The 10,845-nt window shown below is 43.1% G+C and overlaps 1 protein-coding gene across 2 annotated transcripts in view; it reads right to left on the reverse strand.

Moving 5' to 3' along the window:
• The window catches only part of LOC138766019 (serine-rich adhesin for platelets-like), a 31,824-nt gene extending 23,495 nt beyond the window's left edge, over window positions 1-8,329 (reverse strand). Inside the window, exon 1 of one of the 2 annotated variants that reach the window (XM_069943290.1) lies at window positions 8,191-8,329. The gene's annotated coding sequence lies outside the window, so the exon portion shown is untranslated. Of the gene's footprint in view, window positions 1-7,911; window positions 8,045-8,190 lie in introns of those variants that run through there. The other variant, XM_069943289.1, reaches the window with a different exon arrangement.
• Window positions 8,330-10,845: the final 2,516 nt, after the last annotated feature.

The raw sequence follows: 10,845 nt of genomic DNA on the forward strand, positions 1-10,845 counted from the left end.
AAAAGTCAACCAACAAAACACAGTAATCACTGAACTCAAGGAGAACAGCGAAAAAAATTCCAATGAAGTACTCAATCAAGAGTCTCCACTGATGCCCCCAAAAATTTAAATATGCAAAACAAGAGTCCGTGGAGCCTCAGTTACGAGTCTCAAAACACGGGATAGCCAGATATCTCTAGCCTGTTTCCCTGTCTATGTTCCAATACTCGCAACCGAGTGGGACTTAAGGGGTTATTTATCAGGGTGGTGTGGTGCTCTCCCCATCATGGAGGCACCCCGTTGGCAACAGGCTAGAAATATCTGGCTATCCCGTGTTTTGAGACTCGTAACTGAGGCTCCACGGACTCTTGTTTCGCATATTTAAATTTTTGGGGGGCATCAGTGGAGACTCTTGATTGAGTACTTCATTGGAAATTTTTTCGCTGTTCTCCTTGAGTTCAGTGATTACTGTGTTTTGTTGGTTGATAACTATAGATGCAACAGATCTGACAAGACGCTAAAAAAAAAAAAAAGCCCTTATGTATATGGTTCTGGTTTCCACATGTGCATCCTCATGACCTTAAGGGGTATTTGTCATACTGAAAATGCTGATATATAATTTAGTGGGAAAAGAGTCAACAGAACTTATATATCTTATATTTCTGGGCTTAGGAGTCCGGTGGGCGGTGCTAATTAGAAAGAGCAATGTTACAAGTTATACTGATTTTTTTTTTTTTACTACAAATATATGTCATTCTGCTTAGCTCCTTCTGCTCTATAACATGATGGTAGTAGAATGGACTGCACTTTCAGTGACACGGGTTCCCTTTAAGGGCCACAAAAGAGAAGGCATATCTGTTACAGGGAACTGTATTGTCCCATTCTTAGCAGACACTTTAAGACCTCAGTTATAATTTACATCCCTTTGGCCAAGAAGCTGCTTGGTAGAACTTTTAGAAGAGGCTTCAGATGATGTCAAGGGCCCTTGGGAATTGTAGCTTTGTGCCAAAGATACCAAGTAACACAGAGATACAACTGCGCCTCTGGGACTGGCAGGAAAACACTGGATTATGTTATGTAAGCAAAGAACCTGCGTGACTCAAACTGTCTGGAAAACCACAAATAATTATCTGCCGTTCTCGTTCAAATAATAACTAGTCTAATCATATAGACAGCGGGGGGAGGGGGCCCATCCTTGAAATCATCCCACCACTCCCAAACAGATCTGGAATGCACAGCACGATGCGGAGGACGCTGGGGTAATCCCATCACATATAGTACTGTCAGCAATCACCAATACATATCACTGCAAAGACTTAGGCCCCTATTACACGGGACGATTAAGAGGAGTAAATGAGCGCCAACCTGTCAGGTCAGCGCTCTCTTGCTTCTCGTTCCCTGCTATTGCACGCACCGGCAGTGAGTGGGTAAGAGCTGGAGGGGCCACGGGGAGCTGTGTGTCTGGGGGGGGGGGGGGGGACAGCCCATAGGAGTTAGCGTCGGTCTGCTGCCGCCACTCATATTAAGCAGAGCGCCGGCAGCATATTGCTGCTATCCTCATTGTTGTCTCCTATTACACTAAGCGATTATCAGCCGTAACGCTCGGTATCGGCCGAGTACGCCCGATAATCACCTTAAGGCTCCTCACCCCTCTTTGGTCATATGGTAAAAAAAAGGACTACAGTGATAACAGTTTTTTACTTTTGTTTCACGTATTCCACAAATTTATTTCCCTCGCTGCTAGGAACCTTGCAGAAGAAAGGGCGGAGTTTGCTCTGCTCCAGTCTCTCTACTAACAGGAAGAGGACGTTCAATGGACAGCTAGTCTCCTTAGTGAGAGGAAGTATACAACAGCCTTTCTACTGAGAGTTATGTCCAATGAGAATAGCTGAGGACAGCTTGGGATGACACCAGCAACTAAGAATTCTATTTCATCCAGTTTGGCGTTGACACTGGTTTCTGTTAAGAATTAATGTTAAGAAGTATTGAAAACTGTTACGTTTTTCAGTCTCGCACCGCATTGATGGGAATTGCAGTACAGGAAAGGCAAGTTAATGCATGGTCTCCACCTAGTCATTGGGCAAGTGACAAAAAGAGCTTGAATAAAGAGGATCCGCTCCAGGGACCCTAGAGACAAAACCTTGAGTTACCCTGCTCCAGCCTAAAGCCCCCCTAACTTTAATGCCCAAGAACTTTACCTCCTTCTTGAAGATCTTGATAAACACTAGTGAAGCAACCTGTGAGTTGTTTTTAGCTATGGTTGTGTCTGGTTCATTTATTGCACACCACATCAAAGGCATCCGATACACAACCATCCGAAACACTACAGCTCTCCTAGCTGACCACTGACAAATGATGTCAGACTTTGGCGTCGGCCGAGATGAAAAAAAAAAATCACCACCTGACACCTGTGTTCTGGTAGAGATAAGCCGCAGTCAGAGCTTAATTTTCCCCATAAAAACCACAGGAATGCTCTGTGGCAATACAGCTTACAATATGGAGGGAACCTTCCCTATGGTGGCACCCAGCTGGCTGTAATAGGACTATTGGTGAAGGCATGCTGGATAATTGTCTATAGACTCTATGGAGTAGATTTATCAAACATGGTGTAAAGTGAAACTGGCTCAGTTGCCCCTAGCAACCAATCAGATCCCAACTTTTCATTCCTCACAGACTCTTTGGAAAGTGAAAAGTGGAATCTGATTGGTTGTTAGGGGCAACTGAGCCAGTTTCACTTTACACCATGTTTGATTAATCTCCCCCATTATTTGTACCGTGTCTCATAATAATAGGTATGTGTATGGCCGGCATCAGCCCTGAATGTGATATATGGCTTCTGCAACACTGTATGTACAGAGAGTGGAATCAGGTAGCATTCTCAGCAATCTGATGAATAATAGGCAAAGTTAAAGGAACACTCCAGGGAAAGTTGTGTTGTGACTAGCGTAGACAGTAAGGGGACTACAGAGATTCAGTCATGGGTGTACTTGTAATCCTTGTAACATGCCTGTCTGTCCCCCCGCTGTTTTACTTGGACTGTTCCTTTAAAAAATAAAAATAAACAAATATATTATTGCTATTATTATAATATACAAAAACACACACCGAACAAGAAAAATAGATTCCAACATTACAACGACAAAAGGAAACGTTTTATTAACTCAAAGCAAACAAATGACATTCTGCAAAGTGGAATGTGAATGGTTGACTTCACTGGAAATGATGACATCACATGCAAGGAGCTGTACTTACAGATCGGCCACTGACTGATTGTGGTCTAGGTGTGAAATGTAAGCATTTTTTTCTTCTTCCCATGAATATAATACTTTATAACTGGCTGCAGGCGTGGTGCCTGACATGTGAAGCCGCCATGTTTGTACAACCCTCTCTTTATATGCTTATGGAGCAGATGACACTTCCACCTCCTTTCATGTGGCTAGGTTTATGAGATTTTGGCAACTGCCAATTATGTTTACAAGGTGAGAATACTGTGTCATCTGTATGGATATCCAGGTCAGTGTGAATGGTGACTGACTGGCAGGTGCCCTGTTACTGGGGTGAAGGAGTCCGGATGGGGGTGCTAGTGATGGGGGGGAATGGGGTAGAGATAACAGATCATTGTTCACTATAGACATTTGCGTTACTTTTTCCTTTCCATAGCAGACCAAGAAAACATTGATTTGGTCAACAGTAGTATTACAAAGTGGTCATAAGACCTGGAGGAAACAATCCTTATAAAAAACACTGGTTCTGGGGTCCAGGATGTCCTCTTATACAGCTTCAATGCTGTTTCCCTTAAAATGCCCCTTCACCCCACATCCCGACAAATGCCTGTGTCTAAGCAATACGTTTCTTTAATACAAATGAATTCACAAGAAAAGGTTTAAGATTCTTATAACCCCTTCTTATAACCCCAGATACTAATATCTTCCCAGGTATCCATAACCAGTAGTACAAACAGCGCCCCCTACCCTACACTAAGTTTCATGTTTTCATGTTTCATGACTGGACCCGGAGCAGCAACTTAGGCATGTATGTGTGCTGCCTCTCTATTCCCGGCAGTTCCATAGGCAATTAATGGAGCAGCGCTCTATTCCAATAACAGGAGTAGGGGCCCTATATATAATATTACAGATGAGGCGAGCAGATATGATCGGTTAATGCGTGTGCCAAGAAGGGCGTTACAGGGCCTCCTCTTCAGGGACAAAAGTTCTCTGTAAGTGACTGATAATTTTTCCTAATTTCTGCAGCAGGCGATAGGGGATAAGCCTCTTTATGCACAGTCATACAGAAACACATAGAAGTCTATTGTTCCAGCTACACCCCCTTGACTAGAATGTAGATTTCAGGCCCAAATGGTCTCACTCTGTCCGGTGTGCATCCAATGACCTGTTCTGATAACAGCAATATCGCCAACCATCAAATACATAAGTCTACCTACTGTATACATCCTTTCTATGTGTGGCCTTAAAGGGGAATACCTGTTACAGTAATACTCTGTGCAGAACTGCATGTAATCTCATATACCCTATATGTAACCCTTTATATAGCCTCGGGAAGCTGGACACGCTTCTCCAATATACCAAAAAATAATATATAAGGTGGCACTCAAAAGTTACAAGATGAAAAATAGTGCTTTATTCACCCATCTGATGGGAAAATTCGAGTGCTGCCTTCCATATTGTTTTTTTTGCTGTGCAGAACTACCGATACCCTATATTGTACCAAGAGCCAACGAAGAGAGAATCCCTGCGTCATGCTGCTCCCCACCAGTCCTGCACGAGCTGTAACCCAGTGTATTACCTTTACCCATAGTGTTTGTTTACAAGATGCAGTGCATTGTGGGAGTGCAGGTGACTGTTACACATAGTGCTAATCTGGTAGGTCACATGATTTAAGATAAACTGCAACAAGCAACCGGATGATTTTTGCAAACAGCGGTGCATATGAATAACTTCAATGGAACTAAGGTGCAATACCGCATACGACCTGAGGATGGCGCTATTTCTGGAAATCAACTGCTGTTTTTTCTAATCCTTGTTTTCGAAACCCTTTAAAGCTAAATTCATAAATGGAGAAAATTCTGCAGATTTACACAGGTAACATCCACAGCAGATTATAGTGCCAGGCTGGTAGATTTCACCACTTTCAGTGCAGCAGGGGTGCCATCCTGATGAAACCCCAGCAAACAATGCTTCCACCTCACACTGCCTGTATACAATGCTGATGGATGACTAGCAGATGTCATTATATCCTTTGTTCCACAAGGTGATAAGCTCCTTTATTGATGCCATGTTACGTTGGTAGAGCTAACCGTACTTTATAGGGGGCATCAGGGGTGACAGCTAACAGCTGGTTGTTCAGGTGACGGCTATCCTATGGGTACGGCTGCCTGAAGCTAAACTGCTTTCCTATAAACGGGTCACACCCATGTCATGATCATGTCCTTACAGCCGAGAAGCTTGAGCAGGACAATGGTATATACACAAGTCTTATGTGTAATGGATAAACAGTACCTGTCAGCCTTAGCCTCCTGCAGAGCAGTACACAACATGGCGGGTAGTACCCAGCCTGAATAAACAGGCTGCAGACCTGGCCCGCCATCTAGTGCTGTTTGATATCAGGCCAAAGTCGTTGGGTAAATATTTGCCTTCGGTATCGGCTTCTGCAGACAGGTCAGATGGGATCTACAGGATTTACGTAGTGATCCATTACATTACAATTACAGGGTACTGGGCCGCATAAAGCATCAGCTCTTGGAATAGGATCTATAAAAGATTACGAGTTGTATACAGTGATGTAATGACAGTCATCACTTGCACTTCAATATTAGTTAGTCAGTCATCACCTGTATCCTATTGGCTTATAAAAGATTAGTCACCGTCAGACGGTAGTTTGCGAAAAGGGTGAAGAGTGCACTTGCTGCCGCCACAGATGCATGATGCATGGTTTATGTCATCGGGGGACACATTTATGGTAAAACCTACAGACACCTCTGTAGTCGCTGATTAGTGTCAGATGGGTTAAAATATGCCTTGGTGTCAAACATCTGAATGCCAACTGGGCCGGCCAGGAGTAGACTGACCGTATGGATATTAGCGCTCCACCAGCAGGCCGATGGCAAGCAGGGACCAAAAGCCACATTTTTTTAACAATTATAAGGATTTAAGAAAAAAGTCAGCTTTCTTCCAAAAAACAGCACCACCATTGTCCAAAGGTTGTGAAAGGTATTGCAGCCGAGTCCCATAAGTATAGTTAAACTGTAATACCACACACAATGCATAGACAGGTATAGTGCTGCTTCTAGAAAAAAAAGCTTTTCCAATTCCCCTCTAAGTGCACAAAACTGAGAAATTCTGCTAATGGGAACAGTGAATATGCAGCCCAGTCTGCAGACATGTTATAGAGCAGGAGGAGCTGAGCACATTGATATATTGTTTTGTATAACAAGGATAACTTGTCATTTATTCATGTAAATCTATGCTCATTTTATGCTAAGTAGTCATGGGGGAGGACCTACTCAGTGACTGACAGCTTTATATAGAGATCTGTCAATCACTGAATAGGACCGCCCCCTTGACTACTTAACCCAAAATGAGCGGAGATTTCTATGAATAAATGACAAGTTATCCTTGTTATACAAAACAATATATCAATGTGCTCAGCTCCTCCTGCTCTATAACATAATATAATATATGAATCCGCTCACTCTATAACATGTCTGCTTTTTCAATGTGTCAGGTTCCCTTTAAACTACTATGCTGGCAGTAAGGAGCCCATGGACACTGCCAAGACCCAACACTACTGGTGCCTGCACACATTGCTGCCAGCAATAAGGTGATATCACAGCCAATGATAACCCCCTCCAAGCATTCACAATACAGCTAAACAGTGGGGAGACAAGGGGGCTGCCAGACACCTCCAGAGCAAGAACAAAAAGAGGATCAGCTGTAAACATGGTACAGGGTTTGCCAGCACCAGCGAAAACAATGCAATGTGCCACTAAATCCTCGTTATATGGAACTGGCCATAGTTTTGCATTTACATGCTGCTATATTGTATTTGTATGGGCAGAGGAAACAATGGTAATTATATATAGTCCTGGCTTTCCTAGCAATGGGGTTTTCGCTTTGTATTCTGGTTTATACATAACGTCTGCCTGGTTTCTGGAGTGGGGGTAGTTTGTGCAGTGTACACAACCATCCTCCCCCAGCAGGTGTACAACTTCTTACCCTGCGGTTATCTCCTGTCCTCGTCCATCAACACTAGAAGGATGTCTGATAACCATCTCGAAGAAACGTGCTGTGATAACCTGCCTGCCCTGTGACTGATGTGTACCGCTGATCCCCAACCATTGACGAGAACGGGCCACTATATCCTGGAGATATATATATATATAATGTATCTATACAGCTATAGCAGAACTGAATTTGCTATTTTAGTATACTGTTTTAAGTTTGAGGCAATGCAGATAAACCTTGTTTTTGATTTGTGCTACACAACTACAGCTCAGCTGCAGCTACAATACACCCATGCAGCAAAGCCAAGTTTGTCATTTGGCACAATTCACTGGGATCCTGTAAACTGTAAGGAGGTCCGGTACGTTTAGGACGACAGGTAAACCTACTGAGGTCAGGTGTATATATATATATATATATATGTATATATATATATATATATATATATATATATATATATATATATGCGCAAACTATGCACCTGCTGTATTCTACCGGGTGCTATTTATTTCTTGCATTGCCTGAGTTAAGCTAAAGCAGCAGGTGTATCTGCAGTCCTATGTAAATCCATTTGTTATATGAGTATGACTTGTGCCAATTGACAAACTCAGCTCTGCTACGCCTGTAACTACTTCATATCTTGGAGCTCTGATGCACAGAGGTTAGCATATGGCCAACAGATCCAGTGGCCTACCTTAAAGCCCAGCGTCTTGCGGGGATCCTAGTCCAGGGATGCTTCCAGAGGATGGGCTTGCTGACATTTCTGGTGCTGTCTCACTCCTGGGCAGGGACGGCTATAGACACACCCAGAGAGGACGTACAGACAGAATCAGGTTACCTGACCCAGGTAAAGAGGAGGCTCTGTGTCTCACACGCTACTCAGCAGACCGCAGCTCATACAAACACATTATTTAACCCATTGCAGTAAAGCGGTATTAATAGCAGGATGTGAATTCTTCTAATATCTACTTACAGCTCCAGCAGGGGCCTCGCGCAGGGTTCAGTACAGACGGGGGTCCTGCATCGCTCGATGCTTCTTGTCTTCTGGCCAAGCTATAATTTGGCGCTTTGTTCTGTGTGCAGAATTCTTCTGTACCATTCAGAGAACGCCAGGAGGCCGCTGATAAAGAGACTGTCACACAGATGATGAGTCACAAATAACCAGAAAACAAGGGGGGGGGGCAGATAGAGAAGACAACAAAGTATCCTATATAAGGAAGTGTAAAAGTAACACAATGCACCAAGAAAGCACAACACCTGGCCTGATGGCAATGTTTGCTCAGCATTGCTTTTCAGGTTACGTCTCCGGATCAGGTCACGGCACATTGTAACAAAACACGACGGATATGTGATGGCAGATCCTAAAGGTTCTCCTTGAAACCAATGATCAAACTAGTCTACAAGTGATGGCTACAGGAAGACATAGTTTGGCAATGATGTTAAAAGGTGAAGATTTACCTTAAAGGGGGTCATCGAGGATTAGAAAAAACATTCTTCTTCCTTAAAGTGTCAATGTCACCTCACAAAACTTTTAACATGTCATAGAGACATGTTAAAAGTCTTGATCGGTCCGGGTCTGAGTGTTCAGACCCGTACCGATCTGTTGGACTTATAATGAAGCTCTATGGAGCCTGACTGATCAGGTGACACAGAGCCGGGTGTGGAGGCCCTGCAGCGCGTCTTCTCCTTGTTCTATCAGTACAAATCTGAACACTCAGACCCAGACCAATCAAAACGTTTGAAATGTCTCTATGACATGTCAAAAGTTTTGTGAAGTGACACTTTAAAGTGTCACTGTTGTATTTTTTTTTTTGCAGAAATTAATAGTACAGGCGATTTTATGAAACTTTGTAATTAGGTTTATTAGGCAAATATGCCATTATCTGCACTCAAAAAGCCTTTCCCCAAGTCCCCCCTCCCCCTCTCATCCACTGCTCAATATCAGGAAATCTCGACTCTTTTACATCAGTCGGGTCCTGTCTGTTCTAGGGAGGGAGGAGGGGGGAGGAGGGAGATTAGTGGCTAGCAGAGAACAAAGGATTACACAGTGGGACCTGTGTGAAAGCCGGTATTCATAGGTCAGAGAGGTCAGTGCTGACTTCAGAGCAGATAGCCCAGTGATGTAGCTGTAAATTAACTCTCTTTTGTCCTGTTTTGGTGCCTCATATCCCTTCACCTCTCCCCTCTCCATAGAGAACCATGAAGACAGAGGGTAGAGTTTCAAACTGCCTTTTCATGTTAAAAATGCATTTTTCGGCTAATTAACCCAATTAAAAAGTTTCTTAAAATTGCCTATACTATATATATATCTATCTCTATCTATATAAAATTGCCTATACTATAACAAAATTTAAACAACAGTGACACTTTAAGTAGCAACAGGTAGTGAATAGTATTAGAATTTGGCTCTATTCACTTCAATGCAACGGAGCTGCAATACCACATGGGGGGGGGGGGGGGGAAGGGGAGTGCCTTCTGCACCTTTATTTTACCGATTGCTAATGTCTCAGCACCTCGATCCCCTCTGTCAAAACTTTTGACATTGAACTTTGACGTCAGATAGGTACACTTTATCCTGTTCATACACATTAAATTTCTTTGTGGATTTTGGAGTGATCAGCCAACCCTCTAATGCAGGGATGGGGAACCTTCGGCCTCCAGCTGTTGCAAAACAACAATTCCCATCAAAGCTTTAGCTGTCCAGGTATGATAGTAATTGTAGTTTTGCTACAGCTAGGGGGCCAAAGGTTCCCTATCCCCAATCTAATGTGTATGGAGCCTCTTGACTTTCCCCATAGCAGATGTCAGGAGAGAAATTGGTTGGGCATGATGAGTTTCAACATGCCTGATTCTTGCCTTCCTTGGGAGAAAAGCCAGAGTTTACCCCTTTCTCCGCAGAGCCCAGGGAGCATGTGTATGGGACAAAGATAGCCATTGGCCATAAAAATGTTCAGCCGACAACTATCAAATATGCAAAGCTTCTGTCTTCATCAGTTCAAGAGCCGTTGCAAAAAATTTGCAGTGTGTGAACAAACCCCAATTCCTCAAGGGTCATACACTTTGTTTCCTCTGGAAATAAGAGGTATCAAATGAGCTAGATGGATGCTAATCTTACCGAAACTGCATGTCTGAGCCAAATGGTGCGTTTACACAGAGAAATTTGGCTTTGAAGACAAAGCCAGGAACAGACTATAAACAGAGAAAAGGTCATAAAGAAAAGACTGAGATTTCTCCTAGTTTTTAATCCATTCCTGGCTTTGGCTTCAAAAATCTGCCAGATAAATCTCTCTGTGTAAACGCACCAAAAGTGAACTACATTGATGACATAAATCCGTATCTAATTCCAATAATAGAGTGAACCAGACAACTATTTCACATTTAAAGGGAAAGTTAGACAAAATGTTCTGCACAAGAGCAATTGGGATATCATGCTACTTGCTATGATACACATCCACACAATTCTGCAACCACACAGCTAAGGGAGCAGGAGAAATGCCACCCAGGATGCCATCTGCTATGGGCAGAAGCCTGTGGGTGCAATAAAGGATTTTTATGATCAAAGGAAAATATGCACAGTGTTGATCTGATGCCCAATAATCCAATGTCTAGTAATCCAGCACAAAACTAC

Source organism: Dendropsophus ebraccatus, chromosome 10 (genome assembly GCF_027789765.1).
Source record: "Dendropsophus ebraccatus isolate aDenEbr1 chromosome 10, aDenEbr1.pat, whole genome shotgun sequence".
NCBI lineage: Eukaryota > Metazoa > Chordata > Amphibia > Anura > Hylidae > Dendropsophus > Dendropsophus ebraccatus.